The sequence below is a fragment of the Athene noctua genome, chromosome 1 (genome assembly GCF_965140245.1).
Source record: "Athene noctua chromosome 1, bAthNoc1.hap1.1, whole genome shotgun sequence".
Lineage (NCBI taxonomy): Eukaryota > Metazoa > Chordata > Aves > Strigiformes > Strigidae > Athene > Athene noctua.
This window is the reverse complement of record NC_134037.1, coordinates 21,007,518-21,026,058: the sequence shown is the minus strand read 5'-3', so window position 1 is coordinate 21,026,058 and position 18,541 is coordinate 21,007,518.

Here is an 18,541-nt window from a genome sequence, read left to right as displayed (position 1 = left end):
GCAGAAAAGGCCTTGGCACTATGTAAGCACTGCTTGGCAGTCATGAAAACATCTCTGTATATTATCAGCACTGTTTCCAGCACAAATCTAAAACATAGCCCCATAGTATGGAAAAAATAAACTCTATCCTAGCCAAAACCACCACAGTATTTCTGTAAGACTTTGGAAGTTTAAAGACAGTTTTAAATGGGAAAAGTTACATGTAATCATTAATCACATAAAGTGGTCTTGCTGTAAACAAAAAAACAACCCTAAATATTTATTGAGCCGTGGGTGTGGGCAGTAATTTTTTGCCTGTTAGTTTGTTAGACCATTGTAGATATGGTATGATCACTAGTTTACTAACAGATGGACATCCTTTTAAAGCCAAGCTGTTACATATTTTTACCATTTTAGTTTGGATGGAAACCAGCTTTTTTACCTTATGTTGTGCTTTTTATTTCTTATGTCAGGGAACAAAATCATTTCCAAAATGTGCCTCTAAAAATAAGGAACTTTTCTGTAATCCATGTGCACTTCACCAGAACAACACTTGCCCTGGATATTCCCCTGCTAGAAGAATATCTGTCTGACCTCAGGGCCTCATTTCTTGTCCCATCCTCTACCTAAATCAATGGAATCCTGTTCAGTTGATTGAAATCCAGGTACAACAGACTTAGGAGGTGTCATGGCAGATGTCAGGCCTAGGGATATTTTGTCAGTCCACTGTCTCTGTTCAAGTATTCCCCCATTTGTTGGTTTTGCCATCTGTCACAATTTGCCTGGTAACTCCCTTTGTTCTTATTGACTATCTGGTATGTCCTGCTGCTTATATTTGAATCATAGATCCTGGACCAAAATCTGAGCTGTCCTGGTTTTGGCCAGGATAGAGTTAACTTTCCTTGGGCTGAGAGGGAGCACAGCGAGAAGGCCACTGAGCCTGATGGGTCACTGGAGTATTCCATATCACCTGACATCATGCTCAGTATATAAAGGAGCCAGTGTTTATCTGTGTTGCCCAAAAGTTTTATATACTGAGCACGACATCACATGATATGGAATACTCCAGTGACCAATCCGGCCTGGCCCTTTAGCTGTCCTCTCTCTCAGCCCAAGGAAAGTTAACTCTATCTTGGCCAAAACCAGGACATGAGCCAACATCCAACACCACTGTTATTCACTCCTGTAAATGTAAATTTAAAATTTCTGTAACAGAGTGTACTCTAGACATAAATGACAGTATATATATTGATGGATGTTTTCACTAGTTTCTTAGTTAAAGAACTGCACCTCCGAATATGATAGAATACACTACCCAGCATATTTTAAAATGAAGAATATTGTGAGTTTATATGCAACTTCTTTATTGATTTCAAAGGGCTGATGCCAAAGACCCCTTATTGCGTAAGCTTTGTCTGAAAATTTCAAGCAACAGAATATCAGCAGAGGCATAGGTAACTGATAAGGAATGGATTTAGACCTTCTTTTCATTTTCTTAGTCCAAAAAGCAAAATCTACAGTTTTTACTCAAAAGGAAGAAATTGATTGGAAAAGGAAAGTAGTGTGGTTAAAGAAACTTAAGATAATTTCAATTTTGTGATCCTTATGAAGGGGAAAAAACCCACTAAAACAAAAACCAGTATGATGTAATTAAATTGAGATAATTAGGTGAGAACTTGGAGGCAAACCTTGTATAAAAATGTCAGGAAAATCTTTTAACTTCTCAGAAGTATGGTGCTAGTTGCAGAAAAGGAAGTAAGAAGAGTGGAAAGAGTCTGACTTGGCAAAATCATGAACTCGCTACTGTCTTCAAAGGATAAAAGTATGTGAAAAGTATGAACTAAATCAAATTATTAAGGATGTGTATAAGGAAATTATAAAAATATAAAGAAAAGTATGGGACAACTAGCAGGAGGCATCAAGAGTAAAGGAAATAGTCATGTAACTATATTAGCAAAAGGAATTTTGAGGAAAATCTGTTCCTTTTCACTGCTCATCGATGATGTTGAAAAAAAGCAGTGTTTAATGGTTGCTTTTTTTAATCGGTGCTCACAAAAAGAAATTAAAAGTTCAGTTATGAGAAGCTGCTTAGTACAATTATAGCCACAAAGAGTTGAAAGAACTCAGCCAAGAACACAGTACAGGGTGGATAGATGAAGTAGATATTTTCTTATCAACTCCTTGACAAGCTTTGTCATAAGTTAGTTACAAAAAGAATAATCGTTCTTACTGGTTATTTGGTGAAGTATACCTGACAGAAAACTGAAGAGTTCCACCGTGTTATCTTTTGAAAAGGGGAGTCAAGGAGCCATAGATCAGCCAACAAAACTTCAGTTTCTATAAAAAAACTTTGGAACAAATAAGCAAGCAAGCTTTTGTAAGCACTAGGAAGAAACAAAAAAGAAAAACAATCTACCCTTTTCAAAAATTAGTTGAACCAACCTAGTTTAGTTTCTTTTTGTAGCAAAATAACAGACCTTGTGGACTGTTGCTCCTAAGATTGTCACCTGGCATTGAATAGGGATTTTGTGCAACAAGACAAGTTGAAAAGTTAAGCTAGTCACACTAGTCATGACTGTCAACCTGCCCGCCTTCCCAACCGTTGAAAATGCCTGTCTTCATTACAGTGCCACTTTTCATGGTGACTCATTGATGTGAGTTCTCTTCCAAGGTTACAGAAAATGGAGTTTTAAAACTAAATTTATATTTTAGTAGGCATTCTAGCCAACCACCAAGTGAGGACTGTAAGTTAAAGAACTTTTCAAAAACATTTAACAAAAATTGCAAGAGAATATAAAATAATTTTAAATCCTTTCCTCTTGTAAAGCACAATGGAGACATTCTGACAGGTCTTTAAAATTCTTGCTTGAAATTTAAATGTGAAATAATGTGTACAAGGAGAATTAGATTATTTATGTTTTCTCCACTTGAGGGGTTCAATTGAGTAACTGACTGGGAGCATCAAAGACCAGCTGCCCCCAAGGAATGGGGCACAGGAGCTAATTAAGGGGATAATGCAGCCATCCAAGACCCAGACCCACGCAAGCAAGGCCAGCAGAGCAGACCCAGCGACCATGGCCATATTTGACCAAGAGCCCAGATCAGCAGACAGGTTCATGGTGATCAGGCAGGTCAAGCTGGGAGATCAGACTACAGGCCTGGATCAGGCCCTGTGAGGATTACCAGGGTCAGATGCCACTCCTTGATCACTAAGGCCATTAAGGCTTATTAGTACCCTCAGGGCACTTCAGCCAAACCTTGCTGTTCCCAGAAGATGCTCCGGCTTTAGGTAAGCAGAGGGGTGCAAATGCCACTGACAGAAATGTCTTTTGTCTATTGTACTTATATATAAAACTTCAAGCCATTTTCTAAAGAGGTTTAAGATTTCTTTTTCTTTCTCACCTTATCTGTCATGCTATTATAATTTTTTTCTGCTGTGATTAGATTTATAGACAACAGTGACAGGTGAAGCTGAAAATACTAAAGAATTGAGACTTAATTTTCATAATTTTCTGAGGCTCAGCAGTTTGTCTGAAGCTGTTATGGATGGTTTACTACTACTTTCCATCTACTGTAGTTGGCTCCTCTGTATTTGGTATCCTTTAAATTGACTTTGCACTGGCATAAGCCAGAAGTGTTTACAGCTTCAGTGCTGATGGAGCAGGAAGGATTAAGCTCCTCTACTAAATATATGACTACTGTAACCATGCATCTGACATTTGGGATAACAGAAAGCAATATCTTTTGAGCCTGCAAATCTTATCAAACAGCTGGGACACCTGCTCCCAGGCACAAAGATTCTCTTTATTTAGCACTTCCAGTTTTCCTCTGCACAAAATTTCTCTCAAAAGGTATGTACACAGAATGTCAAAACAATACAAACCATAGCAAAGTCTTACTGGATTAAAAGTGAAAAATCTAGGCCAAAGTTTCTGATCTAATTTTTCAGATGGACTGTAATACATATTGGCAAATGAGAAAGTTCAATTCACATTAGAACATGTGAGTTGATTTTGTAAATGAATTCATCCTTCCTTAGGGCTGCTAAAGGGGGCAAAGAACTTTAAAATGGAGGGAATAAACTAATTACTTAAAGAAGTCTTTTTTATACTAAGCTGTATATGTTTTGTCATTTGAAACAGGCACTTCCATTGCTGTGGGAATCTCCACTGCTGGATGATGTTAGGAAAGTACCCTCAAGGCATCTTGCTGGTCAGCAAAATAAATGGTGAGTTTTGCCTATACATCCTGAAAACTTCTCCTTCATTGCCAACTAATTGTTCTTCCACATGGAAGTCCCTCCATAACCTCTACATAGAATTTAGCCCTTGGAAGTCCTGTTGCAGGCAAATAAACAGATCAGTTTGCAAGTCACTAATTTTCTAGGCTAATAGTTGCAGTCTCCCAGGGGAGAAACATAGGATTTAGAAACATTTTAAGAAACTGTTCCTTTTTTCCTTTTCAATCAGCAAAAGTGTGCCTCAAGTCAGCCTCATAAGCATCTGTGTTTCACACTTTTATTACCAGTTCTGTCTTATATCAATATTTAGTGTCTAAACTAATAGATTTATCAAGTTTCACTGCTAAAAAGACTTAAAAGCTTTCACTGACCATCACAGACAGTGTAGCCTCTTAAGCAGTTTGAGTTCTACTGCTATCACAGTATCCTGGAAAATGCATTATTTATAATCATTGCTTTGAGATCTAGTTTACTACAGTATTCTGTGTACACTTGTTTGGTTTCCGACTCGTTAAAAGTACTATAATATATTTTATAGAAGATACATGTATACAATAAATAGTCTGCAGGACTTTACACATGCATATATATGAATTTGTTAGAAACTTTTCAGTGAAACATTTTTCAGCAATTTGGATTCTAAAGTTGATATTCAGAATTACCTTGCCTTAGAGGAACTATATGTATTTGAGGAAAAATGCTACTTAATCAGAACAAATGCCAAGCACTATTTATAGGAAAGGTTTATCAGATGGACAAATACAGGCTAGGAAAAATGTTAAGGATTCTGGAGAAGATTAGGGATTCACAAGATTGAACTGAAGTCAATTGCTGTTGCAAACAGCTCCCCCCCCCCCCAGGTATAAAGAGAGGCATAGTTGAACAGCCCTTCCAAGTGAAATTCAGTGTGCTTGTGATGTTGTCCCTAGTGTCTGACCTTACAATTGAGAAGATACCTTAAGCACAGTCTCTACAGGTATTTGAATTTCTATGTGGTGTTTTGCAAATGTATTTTTGAGGATAGGATACAAAGAAACACATGAGGAACAGAACAGGGGTTTCAGTAGTTTTTTTATCACATTTTTACTTTCTTGAAGAAAAAATACAGATGTTGATATTGCTTTAGAAAAAAACCCAATGAACTTCCTTGTTCCAGTTCATCCTTTCATTGGAAATTGTGGGAAGTGTGTTTGTTAGAATATCAGTGTTTCCTCCACTTCACCAGGTTCTTACAGCAGACAGCTTGCTCCCCTATGGTTTTAGTGGCTGAAAACGAGTGAAGAACAGCAGCAGACACTGCCCTTGTGTAACTCTCCAAACTCTTTATCAGGTGTTACTTTGATCAGTTTCTCTAAGGCCACAACAAACGTAGCCAGGTAACATGGTTGTGTGTGTGACCACATCCTTCAGAGATGTTTTTGGTGGTTATGCTAAATATTTTTCAGTGGTAGAGTGCTTAAGTAAACAATCCTCTTCTGTTTGTTCTTATCTTCTACTCTTGAATAGTGTGCAACATGGAAAAAATTTATACAGGCAAAGGCAAGTCATTGAATAAAACTACATTTTGACATAAGCATATTCAGATATCATAATCTTACCGAGAATTCATGAATTGTACAGACAGGTTCTCTAAATAATCAGTTATCTGTTAATTAGGAAGAATTAGAGTCTTTGAACTGTGGACAGATGCATGCAATTAGAAACAAGACCACATTATTTTCAATGAAGGAATGCAAATCAAGAGCAAAGGAACAGGTGCATAAATGTCACGGACCATTAAAACTTATAGGAGGTGCATTATGAAACATGTGGAGAAGCAGGTCAAGTTCATTCACCAAAGACTGCAATCAGTTTATTATATAGTATGGAATATGGCAATGATTTTACTGCTGGATGTGCATGACTTTTTTTTTTTTCCTTAATAACACTAATATTTCAATTTTTTGAGCATTTTTTACTCATACTGTATCCTATATTAACATGTACTATCTATGTAGCTTGAGACCATGAGATATCTAACCAACAGGTCTCACTTATCTTGAGAGATTTATCTCTGAACCTAATCATAGCTTTCTATGTGGTAACTGACTTTTAGACATAATTTTTCCAGCTATTTTGGGTGCTAGTGGATGGTTTCCCAGCACTTTGGTTCACAGGGTAGGATGGGAAATGTCAGCCCCTTGTTTGGCAGTGACTGAGAAGAAAGAGCAAAAGACACACATCTCCTCTATGGCCTGCTAAATGAGAGACAGCAGATACAGCAGAAGTTTTATTAGTTGTAGTAGCAAACACATGTTCTTGCTGCTCTTTGAGTATCCATATAGAAATAAGGTGTTACGGTAGAAGCACTCGGTAAAATGCAATTTATAGAGTCACATTTTACTTAAATGTGACTCTAGGAATCCTAGCCATTAGTATTTTGAGTGCTTTTTCTGCAAAATAGCTTGGCCTGATTCCTTCTTGCTCCATATTGGCATAATTCCATAGGCAACGAAGAGCTGGATTAACATTAGCAGCAAGGAAGATCAGCTTCAGACTTGCAACAGTACAACACAACATAAGTCTGGAGAGGAAATACCCAGTGTAAATATCTTTAATATAATTAGACATGCTGCATTTTTTAATAAAACCCCTATTACTGGCTCACTAAAAGTTTATTTGTGTATTCACAATTATTTCATAGTGACTATCATTACTGTATTGTTTGACATAAAGGAGATACTGATGATTGATATAAGCAGCCAATGAGTATGAACATGGTCTGGAATACCTGCATCTCCTCTAGGTGACTATTTTTTAAAATATACACTTGCAGAAGGAGGAAAGAGTTGTTTTCAAGAAAAAAAGAACAAATGATCAAGAAAATCAAGCTGAAGTATAATAAATTTTGTGCTTTTCTAAACCTGCAATTTTGAAATACAGTCTTGCCTGAGGAGCAATACAGTAAGTGTGGTGGAAGTTCTTTCTGTATTAATTGCCACATGATGTTAACAGTATCTTAGTTTGGTATTTTATATGGTGTCTAGCCATAGTGATTGTGTAACCCTAAAGTTAAGGAGTGAACATGTAAATATATTCTGTTCCACTCAAAAGAAAAAAACAAAATTATTCTCACTACTTGGCTCTTGGCCCAAGTTCCTTCCATGAGATCGTCTGTGCCATGGCTGTGGTGGTTACCTCCTGAGATCTCTTGGTCTAAATCAATCAAGTCTTCTCAGAGAAACTCAAGTGTGCTTCTGGGAATTGTCCATTCCAGAGACCACTTCCACTAGGCAGCATGGAAAAGCCTGAACTGGTCTTGGGTCCCTACACAGCCCCATGGCCCTATCTTCAGGAATTTTGTGCTTTGAAACAACCCCCCGTCCCCCCAACATTTATTGCCAGCCTTAGGTCAGGCAGCTTGTGCCTTCAGCGTGGCATTACAAAAACCTTTCTCTGGTAGGTGTTGGCACTGACTTAGGCATTTCAGACCATTGAGAAAATACCTGGGAGGTGGTGAAACAAGAGCTATTGTGAAGCATCACAGTCAGACAGTTGGAAATTATTGTACCCTGGTTTGAAACTTACTTGATTTTTTGGCTGTTATTTTAAAATACACAATGAGATTTTTGATGGAAGTAGATAATTTTCATGACATTTTGTAGAAAAACAAATTTTCATGGTTTGTAGCTGGAGGAATTTAATTGATAATGCAGGAAAATGACATTTTCTGGGTAAGTTTTTATGTTAATGATGGTTATGGCTCCATAAACATGTTCCATATTTTTGACTTCTTTTTTTTTTCTGACCCATTTGAATTGACTGTCCCGTTGTTCCAATTAAATTTAACTGTCAGAGGTCATGATCATTGGGTGTGGTCACCAGTAATCGCATTGACATAGCATTCCAGACCACTCAAGAACAAAGCCATACTGATGGTTTTAGAGAATGTTGCAAACATCAAATTTCTGAATCTAGCCCCTATAGAACATGAGCGGAATAGAGGCCAACAGGGCAATGATGCACTGCTGTTGCTTCTATTGAGCAGTCCATCCAAATGCTGGGAGTTGTAGATCTAAAGCCCTGATCATAAGCATATGCAGCATGTCAGTGATACTATTCCCTTTTTTTGGAAATATATAAATGTTTCTTTTTAGGATCATGACTAACTAGCTATTCAGAAACCTAGGGCTGTGAGATGTGGACAGAAAGGCTGCATTCTGTCTTAATGACTGGAGAATGGACACTCTCACTATAGTAGTGTGAAATTCCTTGAAGTGCTGCTCTCTCCTCAGCAGCATCACTTCAGACTTCGCAAGAGAAGTCTGCCTCAGCCAGCTACTCCTCATCCATATTCAGGCACTGAGAGCACTGTATTGTCCTGTGCCGAAAAATCAATACTGTGAATACTGTGTGTGCTCAGCCTATCTGATCTCTATGGTTGTCATGGCTACACTTCAAGGTATTGATTCATCCACAGGGATCTCAGGGTTCGATGGTCCCTGTATTGAGGCAGAAATCTTTTGTCCTGTGAAATCTAAGCACATTCTACAATGCACCCAGTTTCACATATACTTAGACCACCAAAGTGTTGGGTTTTTTTTAATCTTCTGGGGGTGAGGGTGGAAGAAGCAATTTCTCAAACACCTCCTGCAAATTCCAGCAGATTCTATTACCAAAGATATTGCAGACATGATAAGATATATAGTGAAAATTACGTGGATGAAATGAAAGACACTCAAAATACTGCTGGTTTGCTTCAGTGAACACAGTGAATCATGCAGACTGGGTGTATCCTCAGTAGCTGTTCCTTGGATCCTTTTGTTCATGTATTGGATCTATTATGGTCAACTTAACAAAGGAAATAATATGAAAAGATTGTGATTGGAAAGGACTGTAATTTGCATTAGAGCTGTGTATTAGAAACTGATGTTTCATATTGTTTATTCATACAGCTTACTTTTTTGTAGATACACATATATATATATATATATATGCATAAATGTATTTATAAAACAACATGTCCCAAATTAACTATGCTATATATACCCTAATTTTACCCAGTAGTTATGTCTCTCTGTTTAGATACCTTCTTTGCCTGTATTCACCAAAGTAACTGGTCCATATGTTTGTTACTGTCTTTGATCCCCTGGAACATGTGTAACAATTTAGGTAGCAATGTCTTGGATGATTTTACTGACAGGGAACTGGTTAAAGTAATGATAAGGTAACACAATAACAGTTTTTGAGTCTTTGGGCTCTATCCAGTAATTTAATCCCCCATTACATTAACATTACCAAAAGCAAATTGTTGGGGGAAAAAGGTGAACCTTTGGTGGAAATTACTGAAAATGTGGAAGGAAGAGCATCAAACTATCAGTATAGTGTTGCTTTGTGTGACAGTGTAGATCGCTGTAAAAAGACAGGGAGATGCATAATGGGAAACAATGTTGAACAGCTTATAAATAGGTGTGTTCTCAGTTCATGCTATGTTCAAAACACTGGACTTCTCTCTCCCAGCATCAATACAGATACACATTTTGAGAGTGTTGGCTTGGGTTTGGGTGAAAGGGTGTTCAGTGAAAGGGCATGCATGTCTATGGAGACACACTGTTTGAATTCACACTGTAAAGTGAAGCCCATTTACACCAGCATGTAAAGCCTATGTCTTGTGCAGAAATAGCTTTCTCAGTTGAATCTGTCTATTCATTCTGCCCACTGACTGGGTAGAAGTCAATGAAAAATCCTGAGAAATAGAGGGATAGGAAGGCTAACAGTTGCCTCAGCCTACAGCTACCTCTCTGATCCCAGGTGAGCTTCTCTGAGGGATTGTTGCTGTCTCACCGGACTCTAGACTATGTCCTCCACCCTCTCAAAGGTATGTCTTCCCTCACTAAGGCTTGTGGTGCTGAAATTTACAGAATTTTTTGTCTTCAGAGTGAAGTACTGAGGCCCCATTGTAATTCTGTCTATAGGGATTTCTGGTGTTAATAGCAATAAATTTACCCAGTTGGTGTTGTCTTTGCTGAGAAGCAAGACAAATGCCTTCATAGGAAACTACTAGGTTTCCTAAACTTTATGGAGTTCCAAAGAACTTTGGATTGCATTTATATGAGCCTATATTCCCTTCTGTTCCCTGTTACATATACTAGTTTTCCATCTGTGTTTTTGTTCTTTGAAAACATTGGTGGTGTATACATGTTGGAGATGATTCTATATGTGGAGGAAGTACTCTGTAAGATTGCTTTTTCTTTGCCTATCCTCTATGGATATACATGTGGGGTTAATGAGTGCTGAGCTTAATTTATTTGTTGGATTTTAAGAAGATGTTTCTGGAGAGAAAAATTCTGCAAACGGCCTCTGTGTTTCTACATTCCAGGTGTCAGTACAGTCAATAGATGGTCATATTTAGGTCTTGACCTCTGAGTATTATTTTGATGTCCATAACAAAAAAATGTAATTCTAGCTGGCCCAACTGAATGCTAGCCACGTATTCCTGGTCAGCCACAGCCCAAGCCTGAGAACTTGTGTTAGAAGTGAACTGAAGGTATTTTTGTAGATTCAGTGTGTGTTACAGTGTTCTGTTTCTGCTACCAAGAGCAAGTTAATGTCTCTTTCTATACACAGTTGATTTCTTCCTTCCCACCCTGGATTTTTCTGTGCTTTTCAGTATTATTTACTAATAGAGTGGATACTATTTAATGTCTTCAGTCTTGAGCTCCCTTCTTATATGGAATTTTCAAATTTCAGTCATTATGCCGTTTGAGGCATATACATTGAGAAGATGAAAACCCGGTGCTTGTTATTACCAGAATTTTATTCCTAATAGAAGACAGAAAACTTCCTGCAATTAATCTTACTCTGATTGTGCTGTACTCTAAAACTGCATGTTAAGATCTTGGTCAATGCATATGACAGCCAAATGGGCATTTTAAACTGAGGTTCAGAGCACAGAGTCATACCAATCATACTGTTCCACTCTGGCAAAATATGATATTTATGTGTTCCTGAATATCACCTTTTAAAGAAACTGTTGTGGAATCAGAATCTGGAGAGATGAAGGATCCTGGAGTTACTAATTCCATGTCTCTGGTCTTTTGTGGGCATCTTGCCCAGCCTATTACTAGAGACAGTCAGAAGCATCTTATGATTCTGCATAAGATGATATACTATTGTTTCTTAGTAGTGTGCATTAGCTTGGATTCAGTGCTGTGCCAATGTGACTACAGACCTGGCTGGTATTGAACCATCTAGAAAATAGAATGAGCTTCATTAAATATACTCATACGAGGTAACTGTGTCTGTGAAATCTGACTCCTAGATGTTGACTGATGACTGTGGAGTCAAGAATTTATCCTAGTTGCATAAAGAATCATAAGATCATAGAATGGTTTGAGTTGGAAGGGATGTTAACGATCACCTAGTTCCAACCCCCTGCCATGGGCAGGGACACCTTCCACTAGACCAGGTTGCTCAAAGCCCCGTCCAACCTGGCCTTGGACACTGCCAGGGAGGGGGCAGGCACAGCTTCTCTGGGCAACCTGTGCCAGTGTCTCACCACCCTCACAGTAAAGAATTTCTTGCTAGTATCTAATCTAAATCTACCCTCTTCCAGTTTAAAACCGTTACTCCTTGTCATATCACTGCACTGATAAAGAGTCCGTCCCCAACTTTCCTGTAGGGGAGGGAAGGCCTGTATAACACATCCCCAGAGCCTTCTCTTCTCCAGACTGAACAACCCCAACTTCTCAGCCTGTCCTCATAAGGAAGGTGCTCCAGCCCCCTGATCATCTCTGTGGCCTCCTCTGTACCTGCTCAAGCAGGTCCATGTCCTTCTTATACTGGGGGACCCAGTAATGGATGCAGTACTCCAAGTGGGGTCTCAAGAGAGTGGAGGGGGACAGTCTCCTTCCTCGACCTGCTGGTCATGCTTCTCTTGACGCAGCCCAGGACATGGTTGGCTTTCTGGGCAGTGAGCGCACATTGCTGGCTGATAGTCAGTTTTTCATCCACCAATATGCCCAAGTCCTTCTCTTCAGGGCTACTCTCAATCCACTCATTCGCCAGCCTGTATTTGTGCTTGGGATTGCCCTGACCCATGTGCAAGACCTTGTACTTGGTCTTGTTGAACTTCATGAGGTTTGCATGGTCCTACTTCTCAAGCCTGTCAAGGTCCCTCTGACTGGATCAGGATCAAATAATAAAGTATTGTTTTGGGAATAATCTTTTACTATTATAAACACTATCCTTTAGCTATGGGCACATATTTTCATCCATTGTTTTAAGAAATGTAGAAAAAAAATAAATGAACAGACTTTTTGAAAAAAAAAGAAAATAGGTCTGACTGGTACTTTCCTGCAATAAGGTCCAGTAAATGGCTTTAAAATATTGTTTCTTCTTCTTTTATAAAAAGAAGTGGAGAATACCACCAGAAAATGGTTTTAAACTAGTGAAAATAAAAAAAAGAACGTGTTATGCAAATTGGATGGCTTCAGTCTGATTATCTGTAATCAGTTTAAGAGAAAAAGACAGGTTTTCCTCTTTAGTGTATCTGTTTTTATGGAATTTTGTCAGCAAAGGTATTATATATGATAAAAAACACCTATGAAAAAACAAACCTGAAGAAAAACATGCAGAAAATAAACTCCAGTTATTAGCTCCACTCTGCTTTATTTCATTTGATTTTGGTGTTTGGGTGAGAGGAACTTGGTCATGACTGACTTACTGTCTTGCAGCAGTGACTGACTGAAATAATTTTTTGACTAATGTGAGGTTGAAAGTTTTATCAATTCCCTTAAATTAAAACCATAAATTGTTAGGCTTTGTATTGATGCACTTGGAGTCAGTCCTAAGATTTTTTTTTTTTTTTCAAAACATGTAGGTGGAATGGTGTGTCATGATGGTGATAGACTTTGAGGATAGGGCACAGATGATGTCAGATGACAAAAGTCTAAGGGGAGATGAGGTAGTGCTGCTAGATGTGCATCTGTTGGTAACTTCACCCCAAACTCTATCTCTGTTTCTCTATTTGCAAAGTGGAACAGTGATAGTTAAGATCTACTTAAAATCATGGAGGTGTTATTGTGTCTGATTTTCCAGAACAAACTTTGAGAAGAAAAACCCATTCCATCATGTTAGATTTTTTTTTTGTTGTGGTGGGGGGTTTTTTGTTTTGTTGTTTTTTGTTTTTTTTTTTTTTTTTTTAATTTGAAAAATGGACTACCAGGAGAAAGGAAAAATAGTTATACTTCAGAGACTCATAATGCTCCATCTCTGGTTACTGCAGATAGTCTTCCAGAAAGCTTGCTAGGTGTTTAGAAAAAGCTGTAGTTCATCTTTTTCTGGGAGCCTGGGAGTAATCATTCATTTACAAACTATTCAAGGTCAGACTTTCAGCAGTAATCTGTTTACTAGATTTTTCGGTAGCTGATGCATTTTTAAACCCTGTGAAAAGAAGCTATTGCACCCAGCTAGTGGTCATTTCTACACAACTGTTATAGACTGCAATCTATCTGGAGAATAACTGTATGTTCTTTCTTGATTTATAGTTTTTTGCTGAGGGATTAGTACCTCTAAACACATGTGTGTGTGATGTCTGCACACCCCTCACAATTCACAGTGGTTTATAAAGTCATAGGAGAGATTTACCATAGATGTGAGGTAACTCAGTCTTTGTGAGGTTAGAAGAATAATCAGCTCCACTGAGAGGAAATATAGCCTAAATCCTGTTATTGAAGGATTAGATACTTTTTTTTAGCCTTTTATTTCTCAAGGATAATTAATGAAAACTGAAAACTCACAGGGCCTGTGACTGTTTAGGGGGAGTCAAACCAAATGTACACTGAATGTCACTGGCAAATGTCATACCTAAGTGTACAGACTGTAACAAGCAAAGACTTCCCATCACCTCTTAGCTATGATATAAAAAGTGTCATTATTTATTTAACCCCTCTGTGCTATATTAGAAAGTGGATTCTAAAGCACTTATATTTGAACCAATTTCAGCCAGACCAATATCATTTGGTCTGATATATGATGACAAAATGCACTCTGTCTCCTCATGAGACACACCAAAACTTGTATTTTGTGATAATCTACAAAATTCTTGCTTACAGCAGCAGGTTCTGAGGAACAGAAAAATGTCTGTGAGGAGTCACTGCAGCATGGTTCTTCAGTTTTCTTAACTGCAAAGAGAGTTCTGAGTGCAGTTCAAATAATTTACTACTCAAATATTTCTTTTTCAATAAACATCTGATTATGGGTAACTAAGAGAGCATCTGCTAAATTGTTTTAAATAACTATATCGCTTAATCAAAATAGGTTCTCAAGTCAAATTTATAAAGTTTCATTTTAGAGGGTTTCAGCATTTGCATCTCCTGAATGATTATATTTCCCTGACATTAGCTGAATATTATGGAGAAAAACACAGTTCAACCTCAGGCGGGCTAGCATGAGACGTGAGACTGTTCCAGGTTGAATTTTCCTTTTTAAATTTTTCATGAAATTCTCTCAGCAGGGCCACTGTTCATCTCTGAAAAGATTTTGAACCTAATAACTGTAACTGCTTCAGTCCAACCATCAGGAAAAAAAAACACAGGGAAGAAAATCTATCCACTGAAAAACATGCATTTCATCAAAGCTCTCTTCCTGCTTTTACCGCACCATAATAACACTGAATAGGTTTAGGGGCCATCAATTGTAAAATTATCATTTTTCACCAAAGCAACATTATATTAAATGCTTAATTATTCATTACTAATGCTTGTCATGGTGAAAGATTGGTCCCAGCAATTTTTAAAGCAGTAGGCCTGGCTTTTCTTCCTTGAAGGTTAATGGCTGAGCCCTCGGTTTCATTAGCTTTCCTAAATGCAGCACACCTCGTATGTCACAAAAAGCTTAGCTCTTTGCTTGCTCTCCTGTCTCTCCCTTAGTGACTAAATATTCATAATGATAAATATTTGGTAGAGTCTGTTGCCTGTTTTGGTGTTTGCATTGGGATAAATAGTTCACCCTGGCAGTGAAGATGGGTGGCAGCAAGAGTGAGGTTGGGGGCTTTGTAAGATACAATTATTCTTGACTAGGCTGAATCGTTCCTGCTGGGGCATTTTTAAAATGGTGGCACTTAGCTTTAAATGGAATAAGATGCACTGAGATTATGAGCAAATTATGCAACTTGCAGAAAGCTATTTACTCAGTTGAAATTACGTGCATGAAATATTGATGGTGCATTAGTTACATGATGGCTATAAAAGTGGACTGCATTCAGTTTTGCTAGGTACAAGGCCACAGGATTACAGCCTTAAGCTTTTTCTCTGGAAACCTCTGAATGTTTAAGGTTTGTATTTCACAGGCCAATTTCAATATAACCTGCAAATATAGGGTGAACGTTGTTTGGAGTTTCAGAAGCTTAATGACATCAAAAATCCCATGTAACAGAGAGGTCATTCATTTCACTGACATGGAAAAGGGCTATATTTTTGCTATGGCTAGAAGAAATTTCTCCACATGTTGTTTTCATACTGCTGTCCTTATGCACCCTTAGAAAGAAGGAGTTTTGAATGCAGGATCAGGCCCACTGTATTTTATAAACTTTCTTTTTGAGCTTTTCTCCAGCTCTTTTAAAACAACAAGGTAAGCCTGAGTAACTGAGTAGAACACTAAAAGACTAAAGAACTAAAACAGTCTCTAAAAATCCGGGAATGACAAAGCAGACCTAATGGTATTGTTTCCATCAACTTTGCCGTCACTGCTAGAGACATTTCCCTGCTAACCAGTAGGCTAGGGAATATTTTGATTGATTGCTGAATCTACTAGAGCTTTCTGTTTAGCATTTTTTTCCACCCTGTGCCCACTCCACTGAAGCTGAATGGGTGGTACTTCTACATGATGATAATTACTGAACTAGATTCCTATAAATAAAGCCAGCACTGTATAAATAATGAATTTTGAACCTTTCTATACATGTTAGTGTTCTATAAATACAAATGTGGTAATTTTCAGCAAAGCTATTCAGTGCACTTTAAAGGGAATAAATAATTAATATGAATTCCATTTAGTTATTAAAGAGGCACTGTCAAGATAAAAATCATTGGAGTTTTTAACAAAATTCCTTGATAATCAGATTGATAAATGAAAACAGAATTATTTGAAGTATCTAGACCTTGCCTTTGCTATCTCTTTTAATACCTACCCTTTATAGGAAATGATGGAAAAAGAATTTCTGGCCAGAGAGCAGAGGGAGGGATAGAACTGCCATTTTTTTTCTGTCTGTGTGCTTTTCACTCAACCTGGAAAGGAAAGTAACTGTTTGTTTTCCTAATTTCTAAGTTTCATTTGTGGTTAGGGTGCAGGATTATATTTCCCTTGCATCCCCCATCCTCTTATCCTAAAAAATGTGCTAAAAGTTTAAAGTACCTTAGAGGAATGAAATTACACTTTTAATTAAGGACATAAATATGTTACAGCTATGAGATTAGGGACCAGAATACTGTGGCATCACAATTTCAGGAATGTCTTTTTCTGTAGCATACGAAAACTGGTGAACAGTCCAGTAGTTCTTATATTTTGTAGCTAATATGCGGTTTCATGGAGCTACAGAGGAAGTGTATGTAGAAATGCAGATTTTTTTCAATGAGTGACACTGGGAGCAGAGAATCCATACAAAAAGACTTCACAGGTTTTCCACTGAGTACTAAGCTCCAGTGCTGAAATCAAGCTTCTGGTGTCTTTCAGACAGGGGTATGAAGCTTACAGTGATACAGTAGACTAATCAGGAAGAGGCATCTTCACCAGGACAGTGCAGCTTCTGGAGCTGGGAGATTTGGATTAGGGTTTCAGTGAGAGTTCTTAACTCTGTGCTAGGACCTTGTTTGCTCAGGAAGAGGTCCAGCCCTAATATCTCCTTCATAATTATGTACAATATCACTGGTTCAGATTTTCTGGACCTGGACATTCCCGGCCCAAAGTCTTGCTGCATCTTAGAAAAAGGTGAAAGACCAAATGGAAGATGCCTGTTGGAGGCTGCCTGCTGGACCCTGCTGCTTTATGGCATCTAACACAATACCAATGTCGGGCTGCTCTTTCATCAAGCCATTTCGCCCTTCACTCTTTGGCAAAGCCTTTTATCTGGGTTTTATACGAAGATGACAAAGTAATGTCTGGACTTGTAACATTGTTGCTTAATTGGGACACATTTTAGGTTTGTATTTTTTAAAAATTATTGTGTTTTTTAAAAATTCCCTATCTTCTTACTAGTATTTGGTTCTACATTAGCAGAGCATCAACATATATAATGAAGGCCTTTTCCAGTAGTAACATTTAGGATTATAAAGCTTAATTATTTTTACTTTATTTTTAACTAAATACAAGATATCTCTTTGTTTCAGCTAGACTGGGAAAGCAAAAGTGTTAGAAAACATTCTTGTGAGAAGTTTACAGAAGAAAACAGAAACCATATTTAAGAAGACACTTGCTAAGTCGACAGTTCATAAAAATATTTGGAAGACAAATTAAGAAAAAAAGAGGGGAGAAAATAATTATTACTGCATATCACAAAGGATGCTATTTATTTAACCTCTATAAATGATAAGGCAATAATTTACCATTCTGATCTTAATTCCTTTGCTGTTTATTCTACAAAGAAATGGTAAAAGGGGCAGAGCACAACAAATGATGATTAACATCATCCTTCTGCTGCAGCAGAATTCAGAGCGTATTGTTGGCCCAGCCCTTGTTTTCTGCTGAACGTTACCTACAACTGTTTCCTTTTGCTTATCCTACTTTGGGAACATTTATACTCATGTGTTTGTTATTCACATTGTGACAGCTAGGCAGAATTGAAATGCAGAGGAAACCTTAATCTCTTGTACATGTGCAGGCCAAAACCCCAAACTTCATTCCCCATGGTATACAAGCCCATTTTCTTCTAAGCACTTGGAAAAAAGGAATTTGTACAAAATGCTTAGGCTCTTTTTTAAGCTTTTAAATTAAGCAGAAATTATGAAACTCTGTCCTTTCAGTGTGGCATGTTTTCTCTGTGAAGGTTAGGTCACATTACATAGGAGTCAATAATGTTACAGCAGCAGTGCCCAGTGGCTTTGTTAGTTGTTTAGCTCAAACGTACATCAAGTACCAGGGGATCCCAAGCCTGCATCTATGAGAGCCCTGTGAAGGGCTTAGGAGCTATCTAAGAAAAACTTCAGGACTGTAGTAACTAGAAGGTAGGAACTAAATACTAGGACCAATATTCAGTATATATTCAGAAATGCTTCTGATGCTACTAATAATAGATGTTAGCTGCTGTACAGGCTGCTGGGTTGTTTCAGCTGTACTCTCTGGGGAAAT